This window comes from Schistocerca gregaria, chromosome 5 (assembly GCF_023897955.1).
Source record: "Schistocerca gregaria isolate iqSchGreg1 chromosome 5, iqSchGreg1.2, whole genome shotgun sequence".
Taxonomy (NCBI): Eukaryota; Metazoa; Arthropoda; class Insecta; order Orthoptera; family Acrididae; genus Schistocerca; species Schistocerca gregaria.
This window is the reverse complement of record NC_064924.1, coordinates 452,140,945-452,155,103: the sequence shown is the minus strand read 5'-3', so window position 1 is coordinate 452,155,103 and position 14,159 is coordinate 452,140,945.

Sequence of the window (14,159 nt, the reverse complement as noted above, 5' to 3'; positions counted from 1 at the left end):
TCGAAGTGAGGCTCATCGCCGAAGACAGCTCTACTGCAGTCAATGAGATTCCTGGCCTACGATGGGTCTTACATGGCGAGAGATTCTACCGCTAGCCTTCGTGATTCAGAATATATTACCTTAGCCAGCAGCGTCGCCAGGTCTCTCCCCAACTAAGATCATTTGGAGCATGCTGGACAGGGTCCTCCTACCAACTTGGGATTTTGGCCATCTAACGCGCCAATTATGTGGAATTTGACATGACATTCCTCTGGAGGACATCCAAAAATCTGTCAGTGGCAAGCCGAATAACTGCTTGCATAAAGGCCAGGGGCGTTATTGACTTCTCAGTGGTGAAGCTCTATCTCTTGAATTTAATTATTTATTTTTCCTGGAATTGTGATGATCTGTTTACCTATACTTGTACGTCACATCTGCCAATTTCCGTTTCATTCGGACGATTCCTTCGTGGTAAGTCTTTTGCCTGTGTTAGAATGTAATACAAGTTTCCCTTTGATTTTCCTCGCACTATTCTTAGTTGTTTCTTATACGAAATTTCTAAAACAACACAATACGATTGGAAACATGTCTGTAAGAAACAGGGTACAGTCAAGCGACAGCAGATGCCGGCCTATTAAGCAATCATGTACTACGGCTTCTCAAAAGTTCTCTCATTATCTATGTTGATATCCCTCCATATTTGTAGTGTGGTGATCTTTCAACAACGTATACGTGACTGCTGAGGCTATTGTTCGTATACAAAATAGGCTTTGTGCCACATACGCAGGAAGCTGAGGATGGAGCATATAGCGCTTCAGCACCCTTTTCCTCTACACAATGCGAAACCCACTAAGCAGAAGTGAAAACTTGACATTTCTGTTAATGGTACGGGTGCAGAGTCCGTTCCCATACAATTTTCAACACACTACAAAGTTTCATGTGAGTGACATACATTTCTCGTTGAGCTCATCGACTGCTGAACGCAGGCCTTTCATGCACCTTAACAAATACTGTTTCATTCAGTCCAGCAGTCAGTACGGTACGTTGTCCTCCTCCGTTATCGTGTTATGACTCATCCCTGGAAGGCAATGACATACACGGCGCTTGTTCGACCGATTCTTGAGTATTATTCTTCTATCTGAGATCCCTACCAAGCACGACTGATGGAAGAGATACAGAACAGCCAACGAAGAACGGCACATGATAGTTTCAAATAGTTCAAATTGCTCTGAGCAGTGTGGGATTTAACATCTGAGGTCATCAGTCCCCTAGAACTTGGAACTACTTAAACCGAACTAACCTCGTTCACATCACTCACTGCCGCCGACGGTCTATCGCATCCTGCCCGAGACAGGATTCGAACCTACGGCTGTAGCGGTCACGCGGATCCAGAATGAAGCGCCTAGAACCGTTCGGTCATAACGGCCGGCCGGGATAGTTTAATTGACGCAAGACCGTTACAGCAATACTTAATGAACTCCACAGGAAGATACGATAGTGCACTGCCTGTGTGGCTCAGAAGTAGGATGCAATGTTCCTTCGGTCATGCATCCAAGTCCGAAGGAACAGGCACTGCGACGACTACGGCCGTTGTGAAACATTTCTGCAGTTGTGAATGTGGGCAACCATCAGCTGTATAGTGGAATGACGACAATGAATATTGGTGCGAGACCGGGACTGAAATCCGGATTTCCCTGTTATCGCAAGCACTTTCTTCTGAACAACATAGCCACTGCAATGCCTTATTTATCTTCTGACATCGGGTAAGCGACTTTCAATTAATACGTCTTCTCTGCACGGGAATATGAATAATGGATGGACGAGTGCAGATTGTACAAAGGTGGTTTTTTTTTTTTTTTTTTTTTTTTTTGGGAGGAGGAAAACAAATTTTTGTGAACATACTTCGAACATTTAGCTATAAGTTGGTAAATACTTTCTTTTATTTACAGGTGAGTAATAACGGACCGTGAAGTAGATGTCAGCTTGCGACAACGGTCGGTGATGGAGTTCCTCTTCAAGACCGGCGATGACTGCCTCACATATTCACAGGAAGTTACTCCCTGTAAATGGGGAGAATACAGCGGATTGCAGCAGTATCCAGCGGTGGTTGCAAAGGTTTAAAGAAGGTGATATCTCTCTACTGGGCAATCCACGATGCGATAGACCATCGACGGCAGTGGGTGATGTGAATCAGGAGACCATTGATCAAATCATCCAAAATGACAGATGTATGACGACACGACAGCTTGCTGAAATGACTCGTTTGTCATTGGTTTGTGTGGTATCACTGGTACAGTCACTAGGGTACAGAAAAATCTGTGCACGTTGGGTGCCTAGCTTTTGAGAAGAGAAATGAAAACTATGAGGAAGAATATGTGCGAGGGTCTCATGAAGACCTTTAGTGACGAGTGAAAACAGTGTTTTGACGGCGTTATTACCCAGGATGAAACATGGTTGTTTTTGTCCGAACCTGAGAGGAAAACCCAATCCATGAAGTGGCGTCATCCGGGTTTCCATCGGAAAAAGAAACGAAGAGTTTCATTGGCAGCAGGCTGAAAGGTGATGGCGTCCTTCTTCTGGGATCAGTGTGGTGTCATTTTCATTGGCTTTTGGGAACTTGGCTCAACAATTAACCGGGACCGTTACTGTTTGTCAGTGGACAAGCTGAGACGTGCCATCATGACCCACAGACCACAGCTTCAGGGTGAGCTCATCAGACTACACCATGAAAATGCCAAACCCAATACAGCCCTTATGACGCAGGAGAAAATCAGGAAAATGGGTTGGAAAATTGTTCCTCATCGTCCCAACAGCCCAGACTTGGCTCCGTCTGATTTTTACCTCTTTGGTAGTCTGTAGGCCCATCTGCACGGTAAAACATTTGATAGTGAGAATGACCTTATTTCCCGTGTTAACCGATGGTGTAAAAGTGAATACCCATAGTTTTACCAAAGTGCATTTACATCATGGAAAGGATGTTGGGCCTGATGCGTCACAGCTGATGGAGGCTACATTGAGTAGTCTCAATGTATAACTAGATGTTCCAAGTATGTTCACAAAAAAATTCATTCTTCTGCAAAAAATAAAAAAAATTAGAGGCGACTGTGCAAAACTTTTTGAGCTCTTTTTGTACACACGTGGTTACAACATAAGGATGTTTCGGTCGAGCTGTGAATTGTGCCGGGCCTAGATAATGGTAAGGCGACCGCTCGTGATAAGCAGGCAATCCGCGTTGGAGACACGGTCTGGCACAAGTTTTTACTGCCCTCATTCCGTTATATGGCTGACCGTTCTCCATATTGGCAACTGTGAATAAATTTCATGTACCCGGTGGAAGACGTTTCAAGAAAGGCGTTATGCATCACGGAGGGGTCAAGTACTGAAATTTAGAGACAGTCCTTTCCGGGAAGAGTAGGACAACGTATTACTTCCTGCCACATACGTCTCGCGAAAAGATCACGACAAGAAAATTCAAGAAATTAGAGCTATTATAGAGGCATACACAAAATCATTCTTCCCACGTGAAATTCGCGAGTGAAATAGGGTAAGGGGGGACCAATTAGTGGTACGAGTGGCTAGCGAAGTATGATTTAGATGACTTAGGTGTAGATGACTGCCTGTGTCCTGTTTCTCTTAGCCGTTGGAACCGTCTTCTTGTGTGCGTCTCCCTTGGTCATATTACCTACTGTTCTCGTTTGCCTGTTTGTATACGAAAATTGCGTCACCTGATACAATATCATTCAACTTCGCCTGATCGGCAGACTATTGCCTTATGGGATTTCAGATCACGACTACTCGTGTGAGTTTCGGCGTCGCACCATTTCTAGTATTGGAATTTCCTATTCTGACTTCTCATGTTGGGCATCTCCATTGACTCCCATGACATGACAAATGGTTGCTACGATTCTCAGCCTCCGTCACGGTCCCTCTTTAATTCAGAGAGAGTTCTAAACCTTTGGTAAAATGTTGTGTTTAATTTACTTTTTTCCCCTTTTTTGCGTCCCAAGGCATGGGACAGTTAGTGGCCTAGCATGTTATAAAGTGTATGGTTTTAGAGTAAGAAACAGAGGGATAATTAGCAGAACAGATAGCCTTCAAGTGAATCTGTTTACAAGTATGTACTTCTGGTTGAATGAGACAGAGATAATAAAATCAGCATTTAATGCTCATTTCACTCAGCATTAGCCATTAAAGGTTGGAAACCCGGTGGCTACCTTGGCGTTTGGACAGATCCACCTGATGAATTTTTACGTGCTTTACGCTGTGAGATGGCTGTGCGTGTTGTGCATATAGGAGCATGTCTGTAGTCTTTGCGCAGTGTAAAGCCGATTTCGGAACGCAGGTTTCCGCAGGGCGGGTAATCCACACGCTCAGTCACGAAACAACACGCAAATATTTTCTATCGTTAACGAATAAGTGGCATTCTATTTCGTAAAAGACAGTAACATACAGGACTTTCTTCTTTCATTGGCGTTACTTACGTGGTAGCAACCCATATTTTATTTTCGTGAAGTGCAGTCACTGAGTGTTCGTGCTGCATATAGTCTTTGTTTTAGCCGCAGAAGAAAGAAATCTGTAGTTAATCAGTAAGCATAAGCTTTTACTGTCACCGAGACGTATGTGTAGTGACGTAAATCACAAACTTTCAAAGCTGGCGTATTTCGAGGGAAGCGTTTCTCAACAGCGGTGTCGTCACATATCAATCTACGCGACTGGATGTCAGGTGTGTCACGAGACGTTAACACCAAATCATGTCTTGGAATAATACATTTCTCAAATATGTGTCTCATGATCTCTACACAATAAAAAAATGTGTTGTATGTACTTTATGTGTTTGCCTTTTTTCATCTACGAAAAATTTCCAATTAGGGCTGTTGCCAAAGTTTGAAACTTAAGCTCGGTTGCCCCAAAGACAAAAAGTTTGAGAAACTCGGTCCTGGAGGAATGCTACTTGTAGCAGATGGAGAGAAATCTCATTGTAGAGTCGAATCATACAAAACCCAATGTGATGACGAGATGCACTACTCAAACTTAATTCTATACAGAGAAATAGTGGGTGATAACCAACTTGTTCGCATGAGACAAAACATTATTACCACCTGCTTAATACTATGTTCTTCCACCTTTGGAGCTCAACACAGCAGTGTACCATGGATTCTAGAAGTCTTTGTTAGCTTTCCAGCGAAATTTGGGGGCCAGATGTCTATCAATTCCTTCAAATTACGAGCCGGTGAAATAGTGACGTAGAGCTGGTCTTTGGTTGAATCCCAGATGTGTTCCATCTAGACTTGTACAGCTACCGTAGGTTGCCGTAGACTACAAGAAAGCGTAGACTACAGAGGGTTTCGTAGTAGTTTTGGTCACTTAAAGTTGTGCCCGCACGAACTGTATATGGGGTGTGTTGTGTACCTGTCGGGCGTCACCTCAAAACGATCGCTTTCTTTACGTGTGCTACCAGTGTCATACTAGAGTCCCCTAAAAACCGGAATCGGTGTGTTGTCTGAGTGAGGATATATAAAGAGCAGGGCAACTTACTAAACTTTCTTTGTTCTACACAGATACCTTCCTGTTTGTTTCTTAGCAAAGCTGAAAATGTCAACGTTCAATTCAAGTTTTACTCGAAAATTGTTGATTTGTAACGTGAAAGAGAGGGATATTATGGTAAAAAATTCTCATATAGCGCTAAAAAGTGTTCTCTCAACAAAAAGTTAAAGTAAAAAACCGCAGAACAAATATCAAACATCGCTTCAATACTTCGTCGAAATTGAACAAAACGTGTTTCCGCTGTTCATAAAAAAACCTTAGTATTTATCAACAATAACAGGAAATTCTTGTCTTTGATCATCGTGAACGGCATTCCATTGAGAACAAAATAACAAGAAAAATTATATGTATATTTTTATATTTGTGCATGTAAACTGTACTTGTATCAAAAGTAATTGTATTTCTTACATAAAAACGCAGAACTTAGATCAAATAATTATTACTTATAAAATGTAATTTATAGTCTGCAAGAATATAAATACACAATGGACTAAAACTGAATGATATGTTTCTAATTGTGTGCAAAACAAGCTACGAAACAAGAAAAAAAAAAGATTCAAGGATTCTAAAGCCTATACCATATAAATATATCTTTATTTAAAACAATCGGTTTCGACAGTGTTTACTTTTATAATGTATAATGTGCGGTTTTTATTTTTATTATTTTATTCACATGACAAGTTGACGTGAAGTCCAACTTAATATCAACACGTTTCATGAGAAGAAGATTTTTGAAGACTTGAAGATGATAGCAAAGTCTGTCGAAGCCGGCTGTTTTGAATAAAGAAACATTTATGCGATCTTGGCTTTAGAATGTTTGTAGCAAGCAAAACAGATATCTCCTTCTGTCTTCTCAAAATGACAAAACTAAAAAAAACAGAGAGATGTCGTTGATTCACACTACTAGCGTCATTTATGTAGTGTACCAAAACTATCGAACTGTAGTTTTGGTAGAGCGCAGATCTAATTGCATCCGACTCAAGTAAGGTGAGTTCGTTGGCGAAGATATCAGTTTAGTCTTCAGTCATATTCCCCTAATCACCGAAACATGAATTTACCCTTGTACAGTTATCCTGCTGGAAAATGCCATTGCCGTAGCGGAAGACATCACGCTTGAAGTTATGAAAGTGGTCCGTAGTGACGTCCATGTACACCACAGCAGTCATGCTGCCTTCGATTACTGCCACAGCCCGCTTAAAAACCCAGGTGAATGTCTCCCACAACACAAAGCTGCCCCCAGCGACCGCGGCGCTCTGCATTATTCGCGCAGCCGGTCGACTGAATGACGGCATATCTGAACACGAACGTCGAGCTGGTGCAACAAGAAACAAGACTCATCTGACCAGGCGACACTTTTTCATTCATCCACGAACCAAATATATGACCTCGCACCCAGTGCAATCGCATGTGACGAAGCCTTTGCTTAACAAGGGTCGTCTGTTGTGGAACTCCTCATTCAACAATGTGTGCTGAGTGCTATACTACGAAACAATTATGCCTGCACCAGTACTGTGTTGTGTAGTCAGATCTACGGCAAATCACCCCCTGTCCTACTTTACGGAGCGGGTAACCCATCAACTTGCACGTAGCGTAATGAAGCGTAATGTCAAACAACTTGTGGCCTAATCGCGTTGTCTTGATAGTAAAATAGGACAGCTTATTAGCGGCGACTGTTTCCAATCTACACAGATCGTCTTTTGGCCATAAGGAATCTCAGAAAATTTAACATAAATTTTCTTATAAGGAGGTCAGGCACTATTAAACATATTAACAGTATACCCGAAGGGCAACATAAGTTATGATCAAATCAAAATTATTTATAACCATCAGTGATCCAAGAAGGTTCTGAACGGGGCCAAACTGACTGACAGAAGGCACTTTCGTCAACTGCTTGATAGTGTAAAAACTCCTTGATCTATAAAAGTGGAACTCCGCTCACCGTCTAGCGTACGATCGTAGAAGTCTCCAATGACAAGAATATGCAACGGTAACATAATGTAATTACATCAAGATATAATAATGAGTAACTGAAAAAATGAAGAAATAAAAATGAACAAAATAAAATACATCAGTATTAACTGTCAGGCCAAATAAGCACAGTTTAATAATATAACATAACAAATAAAAAGGAGAACCAATGGAAAGTAGTTGTAGTTGCTACTTGTGGCCAATACGTGAAAATAATATAGCATAGAGTATTAGGCAAACATTGTAGGAAACTAGGAATCTAAGAAAAGAGGTATCAAAACTACGTCACCAGTTGCCACGGTGACGAAAGCATCGATGAATGCCAACATAGAGTTAGCCGGTCCCAAGCTCAGTGATAAACGGTATGTGGCTGTACACTGATAAACCGAAACATTATGATCACTGTCCACAGTGACTCTGGATGCCGCCTGGTGGCGTTGCCGGCACGTAAGGCGGTAATAAAAGTATGTAAGCGGAGCAGATATGGACGGGGGATCACCCCAGTGAAGATATGGGGTGCAAATGGAGAAATCCAATGTGATAATCGAATTTGACAAAGGGCAGATTATTATTAGGCAGAACGTATGAACGATTATCTCGAAGCCAGCAGCTGTGGCCGAGCGGTTCTAGGCGCTTCAGTCCGAAACCGCGTTGCTGCTGCGGTCGCAGGTTCGAATCCTGCCTCGGGCATGGATATGTGTTATGGCCTTAGATTAGTTAGGTTTAAGTAGTTCTAAGTCTACGGCACTGATGACCTCAGATGTTGAGTCACATAAAGCTTGAAGCCATATGAACCGTTTTGATTATCTCGCAAGGGGCGAAGTTGGTCGAATGTTCACGTGCTAATGTCGTGGTTATCTGCGGAAAGATGTAGGGCGTCCACGACTCTTCAGAGAACGGGGGTAGATCTGTGGCATCTCTACCGAAAGAACACAATGCTGGTGAACGCACAAGTGTTTTGGAGCACACCGCTCACTGCTGAACATGTATCTCGGCAGCAGACCACCCCTACGTGTTCACTTGCTACCTCAACGACATCGTCGGTTAGGACTGCAATGAGCACCGGACCATCGGCATTTGACTGTCGATGGATAGAAATGCGTCGGCTCTTCGGTTGAATCACTTTTTTGCTACACTATCGATGGTCGTCAACACAAACGCCCTCATCCAAGTGAACGGGGGGGGGGGGGGGGGGGGGGGGGCGAAGCGTGCAGCGCGCCACAGACTGGTGGGAGCAGTATTATGCTATGGGGGACATTCCCCTGCACTTGAGTGGGACCTGTGGTAGTAATCGAAGACACGCTGACAGCTGTGACCCACCTGGATTCTTTCGTGTTTGATGTCTCTCCCGACGGTGATGCCATCTTTCAGCAGTGTAATTGTCCGTGTGACGGAGCCAAAAGCGTGCTACAGTGTTCTCGGAGTCTTTTGCGCCGGCGTGTCAGAATAAAATCTTCTCGGTTTTCAGCCCGAATAAAATTCTCGAGCTTTCGATGGATATCTCCGCCATCATCGTCAGGAGTTAAATTACTGACTGCCGGGACTTGCACGATTTCCCCCTTAATATCTACGATTACAGGTGCAGGCAGCCATCAGATAGGACCGAAACACGCGAGCGTGGGAGGTCTTTCAAGCCCCGGCAGTCTTTAATTTTATTCCTGACGACGAGTGCGAAGATAGCCAATGAAAGCTCGAGAATTTTATTAGAATTGATGCAACTTGAAAACATAAGATTATATTCGTACTACAGTGGTCTGAGGAGCACTATAGTGAACTGACTTCGTTGTCTCGGCCACCTGATGTAAATTCCATGGAACCCCTCTGAGTCGCTATAGGTGGAGGTCTGCGCGGATAAGAAAAGTGCAGCCCGCATCCACATCTCATCCACAAGTTCCTTATCCGCATCCGCACATATTGAAGTTTTGAATGAGTAATGCATAGTAATAGACAGCAGTACTTAGAATTATGGTATGTAATGACATAGTTATTGTTAGGGTGCCGTTTCTCCGACAACTTAACTACTTTTGACTTCTTAAATCACAGGACATGTTCTATACCTATTCTAAAGCAGACCATTCCAAACAGGAAAGCGTGGGCGCTCCGAAGCACACACCGTAGCGGCTCGGATCTAGTGAGATTGGATACGCTATTAAAAAAAAAATTCAATGTTATAGTATTAAATGATGAAAATACGTTTATAGAAAGAATTATATTTCGCTGCTCTTGTGCCAAGGCAGCTAAAAATGACGATGGTTACTAGCACATTGCATCATTTACCGACAGTTTTTTTGTACTCACTGCTTGTATGTGCCAAATTTTTAAGCCATTCATGTCAGCTGATGATTATATTATAGCTTACGCGTTCAGTCCTCGTCATTTCCAGGTGAAAAATATCTACAATATTAGGCCTACACTGCAAAAGGCTGGCGCACCTGTGAAAAAGTTAAACTGCCAGCAATAATTGACGTTGTCTGGAAGAAATAACTCGTCTTCCGAAGAGTGACAACAAAATCAGTGGTTTTAGAAATTAGTTGGTGGTTGGATGAGGTGGCAGTTCCTTAGCACTTACTGCACCGTACTTGGCCCCCATATTAGTAAGAAACTGTGCCGTCTCGAGAAACCCCCGTCTCGAGAAACCCCTGATCCACACGCCATTTCGAATGGTAAAATGTCTTTGCTGACAAGATTGATAAGTTTTTCTGTCGCGGCTGTCTTCAAATTTGGCGGAACTTAAGGAACTTTCACGTCTCTCTTGGTATTTAAATAAGTAATTATGCTACTCTGTCGAGCCTCACATGAATGTTTTAGCAAATTTGAAGTTCCACTTTTGTGTCCAGTGTACGAATATACTTTTTTACATGCAAAACAAGCCACTATGTCTTTTATCTTTTCGTTGCCATCAAATACGTATGCGAATTTTTTTCAAATTGACGATTTCAATTTGTTTTTCCTTCACTAATGTAAAATCACCTTTTTTCACCTTACACGAAATTGTATCTATCGATATGGTGTTCATTTGAAGAAAGAACTCTCACTGATATTTGCTACGGTGCACGTTGTCACAAGGTCACTACAAAGCGCTAACTGAAGTCAGCGGAAAATTGCAACAGCCACCTGTCTGGTAGACAGTGGACAGGTTTGCCACCCAGAGAGCACTTCACAGGCCACACAAAAGACACGGTCGCGGAAACGGATTATCCGCAGGTCTCTTGGGTACAGCTACGTCGGTCGTAGCCAGATATCCGCTCTACCCGGGCCTGCAAGATTCCAAGAATGTCAACAGACTTTAAGTTTTGAACTAACATTGCAACATACGTACTGCGCAGATGCCTTGCTCATTATCCGCAGATATCCGCACCGGTCGCGATTTTATCTGCCAAGTAACAAATACCGCGGATATCCGCATCCGTGCAGACCTCTAGCTATAGGGCGCTATCACCGCGTACGTATATAAACGGTTCGTTTTTTACGTGAATTACATAATCTGTGCATAGACATGTAATGCCATATAACTTTACGAACCTACCAACAAACTGTCGGATTCCAGGTACGCGGTATCAGTGAGGTACTTCATTCCAAAGATGGGCAAACGAGCTGTTGAAATGGTTGAAATGGCTGTGAACAGTATGGGACTTAACATCGGAGGCCATCAGTTCGCTAGAACTTAGAACTACTTAAACCTAACTAACCTAAGGACAACACACACATCCATGCCCGAGGCAGGATTCGAACCTGCGACCGTAGAGGTCGCGCGGTTCCTGACTGAAGCGCCCAGAACCACTTGGCCACTGCATCCGGCAAACGAGCTGTTAAGCAGGTGGTCATAGTAATTTGGCTCGTCAGTATACGGTCGTCCATTCGAAGATATTTCGCCGCCAGACTTCATTGTGAACCACGTGGACGTTAAATGATATATACGTAAATTATTGATGTGGAATTCGAACATAGGTTCATTTGCGTAGTACCATACGGCCAGCTAAAAGCTGTTAATTTAACATAGACACTTAATGCACTATTCAGTGACTTTTGTTTCTGTGTTGTTACAAGGAGGACGCTGAAAGAGAGTTATTTTGGAAAGAAAGAAAAGATTTCTTCCTATAGACGATGTCAGTTTTATTCATTGGTTGATTTGGGGGAGAGAACTAAACAGCGAGGTCATCTGGCCGTTCAGATTATCGTAGGATGGGGAAGGAAGTCGGCCGTGCCCTTTCAAAGGAATCATCCTTGCATTTTATTGAAGCGATTAGGGGAAATCACGGAAAATTTAAATGAGGATGGCTGCTTGCCGATTTGAAACGTCGTTCTATGAGAGTGAACAGTCAGTCAGTAGAAGAGGTTTTCACTCACAGACACGTCGTTTCCTGTAAATGCCAGTATGAAGGAGAGCCTTCACGAATTTGAAGCAAGTAATTAATTAACAATCAGAAGTAACTATTGGTGGATAATTATATAAAGCATATCGTCAACGAATTGCGACTAGCACCGATCTGTTAATTACGGTAATTAGTTTTTGATTAACTATAAGTCAGGAGGAAAAACAGCCACGTAGAAAAAATCACTTCCCCTCCTCCTGTAACACGCAGTTGACTGATATCCTACAGAGTTTTACACCGGAATGTAAGCGGGACTGTGCACAAGATAGAACAAAAATGGGAAAGCAATCGAATGGTTGTTTTCAAAGAAACATCCTTAATCGGTTCACGCGAACGGTATAAAGCCTAAATACGAATAGAAGGGTATTTGGACCACGGCCTTCGCGAATGCTGTCCGATGTAATAACCGAAGCTCCATTTAAGCAGTAACTTGTCTCAAGGCCATCGAGGAAATGACTGGGACCAAACATAATATCTTTACAAAACACTTCAATTTAGAGCATCAATTCATCGTCTCATGATGGTGAAATATAACGAGACGAAATGAGACGGGCAGATCTCTCTGTTAATATGCGGTTTCTTTCAGGCAATTTGAGAGAATGTACGGCGCCGCAAAGAGACGCGGAAGGTCACATTAAAAATCGCAAGCGAATCCGAGCTTACAGACACTTACATAACTGCGTCTGTCTGTTAGTGGTACTAGGAAACATCGCTTTGAGGAAACCTGGGTGCTTCATTGAACTCAGCTCGGAGGTGTGATTTCGAAATGAAGTTACGCTGCGCTATTCGTTTTCCTCTGTGCGTCGTCAGAGATCGCCTTCCGCACTCGGTCCAGCCTTCATTGCGAGTGTTGCTCGCTTTCTCCCGTCTGTGATTGCGCGACAGCGCCGGCCGTGGCGCGACTATAACGGAAATCGGTGACCGTTGTCTCTTAAAACAAACGTCACCACGAGGGGAACGTCAGATTCCGCTCTGGGACTCATCTCATTGGGACTACTCCCGTACTGTTGTTAGGGAAAGAAGAGAATCGGAACGTCTGAGACGTGGTGCTATAGAAAGACGTTGAAATTTAGGTGGACCGATAATGATGTTCTCTCTAGAATCGGCGGAGGAGGTGATAGGACTTGCGTTAATAAATCAGGAAATAACTTCCATGGTTGTAGAAGGTAAAAATTGTAGGGGAAGGTATAAATCGAAATATATCCAACAAATAATTCAGGGCGTTGGTTGCAAGTACTAGTCTCAGATGAAGAGATTGGCAGAGGGGAGGAAGTCGAGGTGAGTAGCACTAAACTCGTCAGAAGACTGGTGTACAGAAACATAAAAATTAAAATAAAAGTAATTCATGTCAACCATGTTGAATTTAGGATTCGGAATACGTCGATTACTGACGAGCTGTCTTCAACAGTGAAACTTAATTTTCCATTTTGACGGTTTCGTCTTGGGAGATTCGCACTGCTGCGTTATAGGCAGCGTAATTTAGCAACAAACGTTTCAACACAATTGTAAAGCATACATTTCGTTACTGGCGATCGACGCAGTCACACTAAATACTTTGGAAATGCTTTTATTTCAGAGAATAACTGGTTTCAAATGGCTAACGTTCCCAGTTACATAAATGTTTTCATCATCAGCATGTTGTCAGGTCCAGCACTGCACAAGAATGTTGTCCGATTGATATGTTGTTTCGATGGCAAGAACATGCTAAGATGCCTCATTTTTTAGCCTACTTCAATAATTAATGCACTACTTCATTCTCTTAGGCCTATTTTGGTTGAAACAATGCGGAATACTCTCGCATCAGCCCCTATATTTTCATGAAGTTCCGACAGATGGCAGCACTACACGTAGCATCTGTAAGGAGGTACGTTCCAAGCAGAGAGATGTCATTAAGTTTCTTTTGGTGGAAAACCAGAGCATCGCATATATTCGTAGGCGACTGAAGAATGTCTACAGAGACATGACAGTGAATAAAAGCACGGTGAGTCGTTGGGCGAGACGCCTATCATCGGAACAAGGTACCGCAGAACTATCTGATCTCCCGGCTGCCGGCCGGTTCTCAGGAAACTGAGGACAGGACTTTAGTGTGTTAGTTGCCACAAAACTACAAACGAACTTATTCTCCATGACAGCTCAAGGCCTCAGACAACTTGGCGCACTCGAGAGGAGCTCATTGGACTGTATTCTAGCCTATACCCGCGCCTCGCACCTTCCCATCTTTCATGTGTTCGGCCCAATGAAGGATACATTCTACAGGAAGCAGTACGTGGGTGATGAGGCGATTACTGATGGAAC